The sequence below is a fragment of the Cheilinus undulatus genome, linkage group 9 (assembly GCF_018320785.1).
Source record: "Cheilinus undulatus linkage group 9, ASM1832078v1, whole genome shotgun sequence".
In the NCBI taxonomy this organism is placed as follows: domain Eukaryota; kingdom Metazoa; phylum Chordata; class Actinopteri; order Labriformes; family Labridae; genus Cheilinus; species Cheilinus undulatus.
In genome coordinates this window covers 38,683,098-38,695,455 of record NC_054873.1, presented here as the reverse complement: position 1 = coordinate 38,695,455, position 12,358 = coordinate 38,683,098, and the positions used below count along the sequence as shown (strand labels likewise).

The 12,358-nt window shown below is 38.9% G+C and overlaps 1 protein-coding gene across 1 annotated transcript in view; it reads left to right on the top strand.

Annotated features, from left to right (window-relative positions):
• nrn1la (neuritin 1-like a) overlaps nt 1-12,358 on the top strand; it is an 89,609-nt gene that overhangs the window by 644 nt on the left and 76,607 nt on the right. The window lies entirely within an intron of this gene.

Sequence of the window (12,358 nt, the reverse complement as noted above, 5' to 3'; positions counted from 1 at the left end):
ATTCAAAAGCTTATTTATCATGAACCAGTAGATGTAGGTAATGCCTACTTGACTTTCTCTGTCAAACAGATGCGCCATGCCTCCTTCATTGTAAGTTTTGGCTACATGCTCATGAATCCAGCAGCGTTTCTGGGGTTTGAACACACACTGCATCTGCGCAGGGAAATCCAAGGGAATCCTCTCCGTGAAGTTCCTTAGACTCTATTTCGATCCTTTATTTCCTGTTATGACATGAACCTAGGCTAACAAAAGACATGTCTTGATAATAAAAAAAAGCCATGTTTTTCTCAGGTGATGTTTATTTTGAGATTAATTGGAAGTGTAGTGTTGAAAACATTACAAGTTGAGTTAAAGTGTAAACGTTCAGATGGAAATAGGCAGATAAAATGTCTCCCATGTATCTTAGAGTATTGGTAATTCTATCAAATAAAGCTCAAATACTTCTATCACAGCTTACAATAAAAAAATACATGGAATATTAAAATTGATAAACAGAACTGGAAACTGCCCAATGACAGATAAAAACAATCATTTATAATAAACTGATGATTGATGAATAAAATGAGCAAACAACTTAAAAGTTTACTGCATTGCCTTTCATCTACACTATCACTACATCATTATCCATGGTGCTGAGTACAACTGAAACGTCCTACGCTGAAGTACGTCTCTCATAGGAGGAACATGGCATAATTTGAACTGTTAAGGTTTTTTAGGTGACAGGTAGATTTCCTCATCAACACAATGAGCTGATATTCTCTTACACACAGTTATAACTCTTATTAAGACATTTAGATAAAACCATTCCTTAATTATTTTTACCTCTTAATCAGTTTTGGGCTGATTCCAGCTGCCATTGGTCAAGAGGTTGTGAACACGCCCTAGTCAGCAGTCAGCCACAATGCTGACTTGAGCTCTATTCACAAATGCACAAAGCTTCAGACAGTTTCCCAAATATTCTGGGTGACCTACATGTGTGAAGGCAGACATTTTTCTAACTAGATTTTTCATGCCACCCCCCTAGTGTTTTCCCCTTCCTCTCCTGACAGGGAAATCTTCCTGCTGTGTGAGACGAGTGTGGACAAGCAACTTGGGGAATTCTTGGAGAAAGAGCTCTCCGAATCCTTCACACATGTTGAAGAACATGTGTGAAAGCAGTTTTAGAGACAAACAAGCAGCCATACTCATATTCCCAATGACAGTTTAGAGTCCCCAATTAACCTAATGAGCTGGGCTTTTTGAGGGGCTCAGAACTTGCTGTTGGGGAGAGGGTCCTTCTTGTGCATTTAATATGCATGTCTTAATCACCAAAATAATTTTATAAACCTTACATTTTACTTTGCACACCTTTATTGAGAATATATTGAGGCTCTTTGGACCATGAGGTCCTAGTCAGTTGCCTGACAGTTTGCCTTATAGTAAAAACACTGACTGACACTTCATGAAACAGCAGCTAATCCACCTCAGAATACAGGAACGTTTAAAACCTTCAGCATCAACATCTGTATTATCATTGATCATTATCTGCTGTTGACGTCAGAGCGGTGAGGGAAAGGGCTTGGATAGGATTCCCATGGGAGTGTAACACCTTAGGGGGAAAAGAAAAAATGTCCCACCATTGGAGATAAATGATGAATGAATCACATCAGTCCTTCTCTTCTGCGAGGCAAAGTCTCTGGAGGTTGCGTTAAGCTTTGAATCTGAACCTGACTGGGAAATAGTCTTCTGCTGATGTCTGCCATCTGCCTGTATCTCAGCTCAGTCATGTCATCAGCACAGGGATGGATAGATATGTTCGGTAAATATGTGGCTCATGAAACTTTCCACACGAAACTCGATATTCCTTTCAAACTGTGTGCATGAGAGAATATCAGCTCATTGTCTTGATGGGAAAATCTACCTGTCACCTATAAAACCTTTTTAATATTTACAGTTCAAATTATGCCATGTTCCTCCTATGAGAGAAGTACTTCAGTGTAGAACGTTACTGTTGTATTTTGCAACTTGGCCCAAAGGGATGAGATCTCACTATTTATCGATGATTCCAGAAACATACAAAAATCCTGTCTTTATAATCTCTCAAAGGGAAAATGGTGAGGGCTTTCATACAGGGAAGTGATAATTAATCTGTGGGGTGTATTTCAACCTGGTTCAGGTTCAGAGTTGTGCTCATGTTTCTCTAGAAAAAAGAAACAGACAAAAAGACATAGCTTACATATTATGTTTAATTAAAATCACCAAACAATTCACTTTTCTCCCCAAAATATGCTATTGCAGCAAAAGAAGAACAAGGTGTTATTGTGCAGCAGTGATAAGTGCTGCTGCCTCACAGCTAAAAAGTTTCTGGTTCGAATCCTCAGACAACCAGCGGTGCGACGATTTTCCCTGGATACTCCAGCAGTACAAAGACATTCGTTTGAAGTTAACTGTAATTGCTGAGAGGGAACAATTCAGCTGAGAGTTAAAACAGCTACATGTTTTAAACACACTGTTTCAAATGATAATTCTCTACCTGTGCTCATGAACAAGTCGTGATGTGTCATTTCTTATGATCTCTGCATGGACCACACAGGCTAGCTGTAACCTGCTTATAGCAGCAGTTACAAATTTCCTGTCAAGATGTAAATGTGATGAAGTCTTCCTCACCCTCTTAACAAGGAAGCCAATAAATGTATTTTTCACAGGCCAAAAGGGTTGATGTCATCTCAAAGAAATGGTTTTGAAAATGCTGCATTAATTGGATCAGGTTTCCCTTTGTTGCCTCTGTTTCTGCCAGAAAAGCTGCAAGTATCAGATCCAGCGGTTGCAGGACCCTACTGTGCATCATCAGCACCCAATAATCAGACTAAAAACAGTCCTTAGGCCAGAGGGAGATTATATTTGGCTACTAATTGTTCCTCCCTGGAAACACACTGCCCTCCCTCTCTCGGTCTTCTCTCTCTCCTCTCAGTTGGCCGACTGCAGCGTTTTCAAGGTTTTTCCCTAACTTTGTTTTTAAAGCTGCAGCACAGACACATGAAATAGCAGACTCATTAAAATAAGTTTGAAAATCTTCACTGTACATTTCCTGTGCTTTTCCCTTTTCCTACTCTGCACCCCATTTTTCTAACCAATTGATTCACAAAGATCACAGCCTCTGACGTTCAAACACACGCTGCAGTGTCCGACAGTCTGCACACTATTTCATCCTAGGACTTCCTTTCCCTCTGCTGCTTCCTTCACCCAACATTCCTTACTCACTTCTAGCAAACCTCGTTTCTTTCATTCTCTAACTGCTCTGCAGTCATTTTTGTCTTTACAACAACCCTCCACCAATTAATTTCTTTTTTTATTTTAAACTTTTACATCTTCTCTCTTCTCCTGTTTCTTTCATCATCTGCTTCTTAACTTTTTTCACTCATCTCCATCCTCCATCCTTCATCAAGGATTCACAAATATTGATCAATCTGATGCCATGAATCCTGCATCACATGCTTTAAATCAAAGCAGAGCGGCTTCACTCCCAGGAAGTAGTTTTTTTTTTTCTAAAGGACTTAAGAGTTCTCTTAGGGTAAGATATTCATATCTTATGAGCTACACTGCTGAAGTGACATGTGATCACAAGTGAGGAAACATCACAGCAATGATCTCTTTTGCACCAAAGAGGGAATGAAAATGAGGAGACTGTTGAGATACTTCAGCCATCCTGGCAAATATTTGCTCCACGTCTTATTCACTTCATTGTGATGGAGGATTTGTGAGTGTTTGAAGAGTGTGTGCTTAGTTTCTGTCTGAGTCTTTGACAAAATTTATATCTGTGTGTTTTGTTCATAAAAAAGAAAAATACAATTGATGTTCTGATAATGGTGTGTACAAATGAAGAAAAGATTACATTGAGAGCTTGTGATTACAAGACATGATAAACATGTCATCTTACTTTTAGCTGATCATGGCTGTGGCTCAGGAGTCGGTTGTCTGAACTGGAAGGTTGTCGGATCCTGGACAGTTGTATGTCAGTGTGTCCTTGGGAAAGACTCTGAACCCCAATGCACTCCCACTGCTGCGTCCATGGCATGTGAATGTGTATGGATGCATATGAACTGGACAAGTATTCAACTTCAGTACTTGTGTCAAAGTATTGATATTCGTGGTCAAATCTTACTGAAGTACAAGTAAAAGTTGCTTGGTGAAATTCAATTTAAAGTACTAAAGTACTTACTTTTAAAAATACTTAAGTATTCAAAAGTACAAAGTACATTTTCTAATATCAGTACATTGCTGTATTGTTTTCTCAGTGCTTTCACAGAACCTTGTAACTCTCTGAAAGTACCTAATGATGTACTGACGTACATGTAGAACCACTCTGCTACAAAAATATGTGTATGAATATGATATGAATCATTCCTCATTTCTGAAATCTCAAACATCGAGCTGAGATATGGCCATGGGTGTGCTGTTTTTTCAGCTTGAGTTTCTCCTGCCATCTCCATTGTTGAGTTTTGTTTGAATGAAGGTGGGAGAGCTTGCTACACAGAGCGAGGATGATGTAGCCTATTTCCAAATCCATCCAAGGTGTGAGTGGTGACTGTGATTGGTTCCCTTCTGTGAGGAGCACAGCATGTGGCCAATTGCATTTTAGAAAAGAGAAACCCCAACATCTGACTACAAAGCTATGCTGAAGCTAAACGGAACGAGTAGCGACAAGCTTCCTAGAAATGTAGTGGAGTCGAAAGTACAGTATTTGTTTTTGAAATGTAGTGGAGTGAAAGTCATAAGTTTCCAAAAAACAAATACTCAAGTAAAGTAGAAATTCTGAAAAAATGTACTTAAGTGCAGTACTCAAGTAAATGTACTCCGTTACTGTCCACCACTGGAATTGGATTAGTTAACCTCAAGCTATTTGTAAACCATTTTGTCTCACCTGGACATAGTGTCTTAAAAAGCCTGCTTTAATTTCACTTGATGATTAAATAAAACATTATGGGACTATAAAGACAAAAGAAAGATCTAAACAGAGATTAAATGCCAAAGATTTGCATTTGTTACACACAGTAAACAATAATGAAAGATACCTTTTTTGCATAAAATTGTTCTCCCATCTCTTGGGGACCAAAAGTGAAAAAATAATCATTCTGTGACAAAAAATCTTCAAAATATTACCAAATGTACAAATAAAGTCCTTGAGCTTCTTTGTATTGGCTCTATTTGAGCGATTATTAAAAAACCAATCCTGTCTGCAGTGACACAGAGGGCCACATCACGGGCTCTCTTTCTCTCCCTTATGAGCTCTTCAGGCATATCCTGCATGATAACGACTAGCACTGTTTGGTAAAGCATGACAGAACAGCCTGCCATAGAGTGGTGCAGAAATGAGTCCTAAAACGCGGAAGTGAGTTAGCATTTTAGCCCTTCCAGTTCTCTCGTATGAAAATCTATGGGATTTTTGGCTGAGTTTTTGGTGTATTGCCTGAAATAAGGTCTGTGGTGAACACAAGCTCAAGAGATTTTAACGTTTTGTCCCACAACATAAAATACATCAGAAAAGTGCCCCACCTTTGAATTGTATGTCTTTTCACATTTTAATAAAGACGATTGCAAAAGGGCAGCTAACTAGGACTAAATTGTTGTTCAATATAGCATGACCTTCGCTTTTTACTTTTGTCAGTTATATTAATGAACCAGATATGATACTTATATTATCAGTTTATGAAGATTATCTTTATGAAAAAAATGTGTAAGTTGCATGAATTTTATTGGACAAAGAACTTATTTTCAGGAATGATCCAAAAACCCACTAAAAAAATCCCATAGGTTTGCTGCCGAGGGAACCCATGCTGCACTAACTTCCAGGATTTGCCTACAAAATAACATCATGACTGTACCACTCTACTGGATGTTAAAGCTTATCACAGTGCAATATGTCCTGGTATGGATTTAATCCAAAAATAAGCCACCCAAGTTCCAGGCTCCCTAGAAACGCTACTGTAAGGGCAATTGAGGCATGGATAGCACCATTAGAACAGCACAATGACAGGCTGCAAGAGGAAAAATGATGTTGGTGGATGATTTACAGTTAAGAAGTTATTTAACTTTAGATAACTTGTGTTTTTTCTTGTTGTATACAACAACGTCACTCTACAGCCCCCTTTGCCATCAGTGTGTGAATGTGGAGTGAATGGATGTGCTTCGAATGGTCAGACAACTAGAAAAGCACTAGACAAACTAAAGTCTATTCACATTTCCATGGACTTTGGCAGTCTTGTTAGTGAACAAATGTTGTAGTTGAAGAGAAGAGGAAAGTTTTCTTCCAGTCTATAAAGACTGGAAGAAAAACTGCAGAATATAATACATGGTACACCAGAATGTATTTTATTCCAAGTATTTTGTTTCCCATAATTATGTGGAGCCAAAATTTTAATTATAAAATAAAAACTCATACTAAAACTGCTTATCAAACTAAACTTACATTAGTTTGTTGCACACACAGACACTAAAAGTGTCAGTGTCTGTTCCTCTTCCCTCTCTTTAATCTCTTTAAGGAGGACTGTTGGATTGTTGATGTGAGTATTTGTGTGCATTAAAGCAAAACCTGAAGGTCTATGTGTGCACGCATGTCAGATAAAGAAAGAAATTGGCTTAATACCATTTAAACAAGCTGTGTGTTTGTGTGTGTGAATATTCATGTGCAGTGTAGTTTGGGGATTAGGAGGAGAGAGTCATGCTCTGCTGGTAATTCATTACTGAGCATTTGTTAGAGGAGCTTTCTTACACACACACACACACACACGCGCGCGCGCGCCCACACACTTAGAGTTAAATACACTGTATTACATGCACCCTCACATATACTGTATGAAGGAGTCCCTGTCCTTTCTGTAATCTGGATGGTTGAATTCACCTCCTGTTCTCCCTGTGTGGTGATGTGAGCTTTGTGTGTGCCGGTATGCAGTGTTTAAAGTTTTAGTCGCATACATGGTTGTGTGAGTATTCCTACCCATGTATGCTCCTCGTCCCCCAGTGTGTACAGAGAGGCTATAGGAAGGTTGCTGGCAGAGAGAACACTCGGTGTCCAAGGTCAGTGCAGCTCTTGTCCTTTAGCCCACACACACATAGACACATTCTCACAAATTCCAACATTCATAAATACACAATTCCATAGGGACAGACTGCAGCGAGCATTACATTTTACCCTGAAAGAAGCCATAGACAGAGAGAAAGGTGAAAAAAGCAATGTAGTTTACAGGACCAAAATAAAAGGAGGAGTAGGAGATGTGTTATAAAGGTGAGTTAGAGAGGCAGAGGGCAAGTGGATAGAGAGGACAGAGAGAATGAGGCAGAGAGAAGAATGGAGAGGTAGAGCAAGATCAGGACCTGTATTTATCAGGCCTGTCAGAAAAAGGCAGACCATCATGGATCACTGACCCGAGCCTCTGGACAATTCAATTTGATAAGATCTGAAGCCAACAAAGAAGATGTGCAAAAGCTCACAACTCTGGAAACTCTGAATAAATCCCACCAAGGAGAAACAGAAACGGAAAGTCAGAAATGTAAAAAGGAGAGAAAGAGTATGTAGAGAACCTGCAGTTTTCTGAAGGACGACTGAGCTGAAGCTTGTTTTAACGTTCGGATTCTGGGAAGACGTCTTCGATTATGTAAGAAGTGTAAACAGACGAGGGAGCGTACGACTTACAACGCCATCATTACTCAAAATGTAATCAGGCATTCCTCTAAATGGTCTGAAAATGTGATAAAGCCTGTTATTGTAATAAATGGTCCAGTTATGTAGCATTTTAGATTGATCATTTTATCATCTTATGCCCCTTGGATAGAGCATTACCAAACAATACTGCAGTCAGCTGCTAATGTAAAAAGGCCCTGTATGTTAGCGGGAGCAGACTGGTTTTCCACTGCAGCTCATAAGTGCTTTATAGGCAGTTTACTGCGTATGTTTCAAAGCTGCAATAATAGAGTTTTTGTCCACTTTGGCACAACAGGTGCAGCTGTAAACACAACACTGAAATATTATCAGCTTTCAACGATTTGTTGTCCCTAATGAGTGAACAAACAATGCCTATTTAAATCTCTAACAGACAGAATTACATGAGCAATACTTTAGAATCCAGATCTCTTTCACTGCTGTGAAATTCTGAGAGGCTCGAGTTAAAAGTGTGTGTTAAATATAAAGCTTTCCTTTTAACTATTAGATTTCTGTGTGGGATAGAAATGTTGAAAATAGCATATCCCAGAGCTTCTAACTACATTAAAAATCTCTGCTTTGAGTCAAACTACAAGGACACAATGATGATATAGGCAGGGTATAGGGGCGTGAATGTTTGATTAGGTACTGGGTTTGGAGTGGTTGACAGGCCAGACAAGTTTTCAAGTGTTCAGACACTGCATATAGGAGTTATACATCATATTCAATGACATCCCAAGTATGTGTATCCCATCTTGTTTCCCCAACACTAGTCTAGAGCGCTCTGATAAACAAGCACATAACAAGTTGTGTTATATCAAGCATAGATAAACCCTGAAAAGCAGATGGACTGGCCAGATTCCATTTTTATCAGGTGGATCCATCTTACAAAGCTTCATGTTGAAATGGATGTCCCTAATCATAGAATGATCAGAGCAGTCAGCATCTTTTGAGGATAAAGGTACTAACTACTGGCATAATTAAGTTTAAGCAGCTGCAGGCCTGACAATGGCAGCTGATGAGGAGATAGTGTGGATGCATCTATTTCTATTAAAAGACAGAAAAGATGTTTTTGCTTGCCTTCCAAACGGCTTTGGCAAGAGTATTTACCACTTGGCTTCACAGAGGAACCGTGAATTGACATGAAGACTGTTTGCTGAGCTTGCATTTTGAAGTCTACCTGGCAGTGACAGAGCCCTTGTACTACTAGGATTGGGCAGTATTCATTTTCTTATCAGTCAAAATCTCCCCAAGTCATACCAGGGTATACGATATTACCACCAGGTGTTTAAAAACTTATGCACACATTTGCACAGCAAGCAGAGCCTCTGCAGGCGTCAGCCTCTACATCAAAATGCTTGGAGACTAAAAATGACATTTATTAGGCGACATTAGGAGCACTAAACGTGAGATACAATTATAGCATTATTTTCACACTTCACAGGTAAAATAAACATGAAGACAGAGAATCAGATGAAGTATCTTTTTTCCTCTCCCTATGGCACATGTGCACACCTTTTCCCTCCACCTTCCCTTCCCTCCCTGAGGTTAAATGAGAAATAATAATCCAAAACTATTAACATAGGATCTGGGGATGTAAAGTTGTTCCATGTTCTTTTAAACAGACAGGGATGGGCCTTGAATATTATTCATTCTTTCAGTCATTTTTCTGGTGGACTGATGTTATTCTTTATGTGAGACACATTTGCACCATGAGTGAAGGTATCCACAGAGTTAGAGTTCGTGCCTGTGACTTTAGGTGTTCCTAAAGGACGCATAGAGCATGTTCTTCATCAGTGTGCATTGCCTTGACATGAGGTTGTCTCTCTGCTTTGTTCTTGCCAGAGGAGACCCATCTTGCTGCTCTGTCCTATAAAATATTTGTCATGTCACATAAAATAATAACACACTGACACAAAAGTATCAGAAAGCAGATTCATGGATTGCTACATGGGTTTTGAAAAGTTAAAATATGCTTGAAAAAAATATATGTGTCCCTGTGGTGCTCCTCAGTGTGAGGATCCAACTTAAAGTCATTGAAGAGATCTGAGGCACTCATATGAATGTTTGGGATCATCTGCTTCTCATTCACAAGATGGCCACCAACTATCTTTTTATTTTTATACTCAAAAGAAGGTGAGAGCATTATAGTTTCAGACACTGCTTAAGAGTTCCCCACAAACTACAGATGCCAAAAAAGCTTTATCTAGAGCTTACAAAGTTTTCAGAAAAGGAGCTAAAATTAATATTTTAAAAAAGACAGACAAGGCAGAGGCAAGTCACCGAAAAGCCCAAAGCCAAGGCAGATACCCCAGGAGAAAGACCAGAATGATCAGGCCTCACGCCCAGTCGTGTCTCTGTGCCGTCTAAAGGTCTAACCTTTGCCCCCACAAACAAAACCAATGAATTTAAAAAAAAGATGGATTTATTTAAGTTGTAGTGCAACCTCCAGTTGAAAGTTTGGTACAACACCAACCCACTGTCATGTTCAGACAGAACCTACAAGAACACACAGTTTAGCTGCAAAGAAAACCAAATCAAACAAGTAATTAAAAGAAATTGGGAGATATTAAAAGTGTAACTTCTCTTAGAGAAGCCCTTCCTGATGCTCCTACCATCCACTTCAGACCCCTCAAGGCACAAAAGACCTGGTTAGACACCAGAATAGGTAACCACAAGTGTAGAAACAGCAACTTTACAGATGTCACAACAGGTCATAAGTTCAACATCAAGTCTTTTAAAAGCTGCAATACCTCTTTGTAGTTTACAGACTTGAATGTCCTTGTGAGGGTTTTTACGTTGGGAGAACTGAAGGCAAGATTGGCCAAACATAAACACGCCATTAAAAGGAGTTATCCACAATATCCTATGAATTTATAAGAAAGAGGCTAATCATGGTGGCTGCAACTCTGAAAATATCAGGCACTGAGCATGTTCAAAGTTCAATCAGAGGACTAGACGAATTAAAAAAGCTCTAACGATGTGAGTCTTTTTGGATATATACATTAAAAAATATGTCCTGGTCTAAATGGGGAACTGGACTTCTCTGCTTTTCTGTAGCTTTTCTTGTTTTCAGTAATTTTAGTAACAATTTAGAAAGAACATTCCTGTAATTTAAATAAAGGTTTTTAATTAGTTTTGTTCAATGTACTTTGATATTGCGTATTTAATTGGTTGCTTTACATCATTTAACTGTGTAACCACTAACTTTGTCATGTGACTTCTAGTAATCATGTGACCTGACAAGAACCTTTAAAGAAGCAGCTTTGTGGCCATCTTGTAACTACCCTGATGAAGGCCTGTATGGCTGAGACATGTTGGCATGTTTTTATAAATTCTGTAGCCCTGATGAAATAAAGGATGTTTTTTTTAATCAACTATCCCTCTGAGTGCCTCAGATCCTTTCAATGACTTTCAGAAGTGTCATTTAACTACAGTATATGTAGTGTGGACTAATAAAGACACTTTTGAAGTGTTCAATTTAACTCAATATGAGTGTTATAAAAACAATTTGGCTGTGTGTTTTAGGTTATTAGAGGGTTGACTTTACTTGAAAAACCTGGTTGAAGATCTATTATTTGTTGTTCTTACCAACAAGGAAATACTCAGTTTTACTGTACAACTCCTCAGTAGATACCCAGTTGTCGGTACTTAAGTAAACTTTAAATTAGAGTAACCAGAGTAATTGTACTTTTACTTGAGTACAATAGGCATGTACCTTTTCCATCTCTGTTACCATGTTACTCAGGCCTCCCTTTTATAGATAACATGACATTTGGTGTGCCCTCACATCCATACTGATGATCTACACAGTGACCAGCAAAGGACCCAGCATTCAAATGTTTTAGTTTTCTTCTCTTTCTTCCTTTTTCTCTACCAGGTGAGGTCCTCTTGTTTCCATATTCTATTATGAAGAAGAAAGGAAGTTGTTTAACTAAAGGATGTTATAGGATGTGATAGGATGTGATGTAATAGATAGGATGTGAACTGACACTGGCATTAAAAAAAGATGTGCATGCCTTGATGGAAGAGCATATATGCAGGCTCCCGCTGGCCCCCCTGTACCTGTTTGTTTTATTGTGCTTGCATGCATGAACGCCTGTGTGTCTGCAGGATGGAAAGAAAGGTGAAGTGGAGAAAGGCCAGGTCTATGGCTGCAGGAGAAGGGCTTTGAGGCTTAGACGAAAGAAAAGAATCAACCACAGACTACTTCAGAAACCAGACAGAGTAAACCAAAGTAAAGAGAAAAGCAAGCCAACAGGAAAATCAAACTGAAGTCATCAAAGAGGTTAACGCTGAAGAAGACGTTGTCTGCTTTAGTTGTACACAACTCAGTTAACCTGCACGGATATTCAGACACAGTGTTAGAAGGATGGAAACTTATCAACTTGTAACCTTTTCATAACCCTAACCTATAGGAAATCGTGAGGTTCTGGTACTCAGTTCTTCTTTTCTAATAAATGCTTTAGAAATAAATCCAGATATAAACAGAAAAATCTTGTCCTTGATTTTTCATTATCCTTTTCATGTTTGTTCAGTTTTTCCAGCACCTTATAAACAGTCACAGTCCTCTAAAAGCATTGCCATAGCCTCTGATGATAAAAAGACTTCAGTAGCTTCCCCTTAAAGACATTTTCACCTCACATTATCATCAGGGCTTGAACATCTTCAGTCATCAAGCAC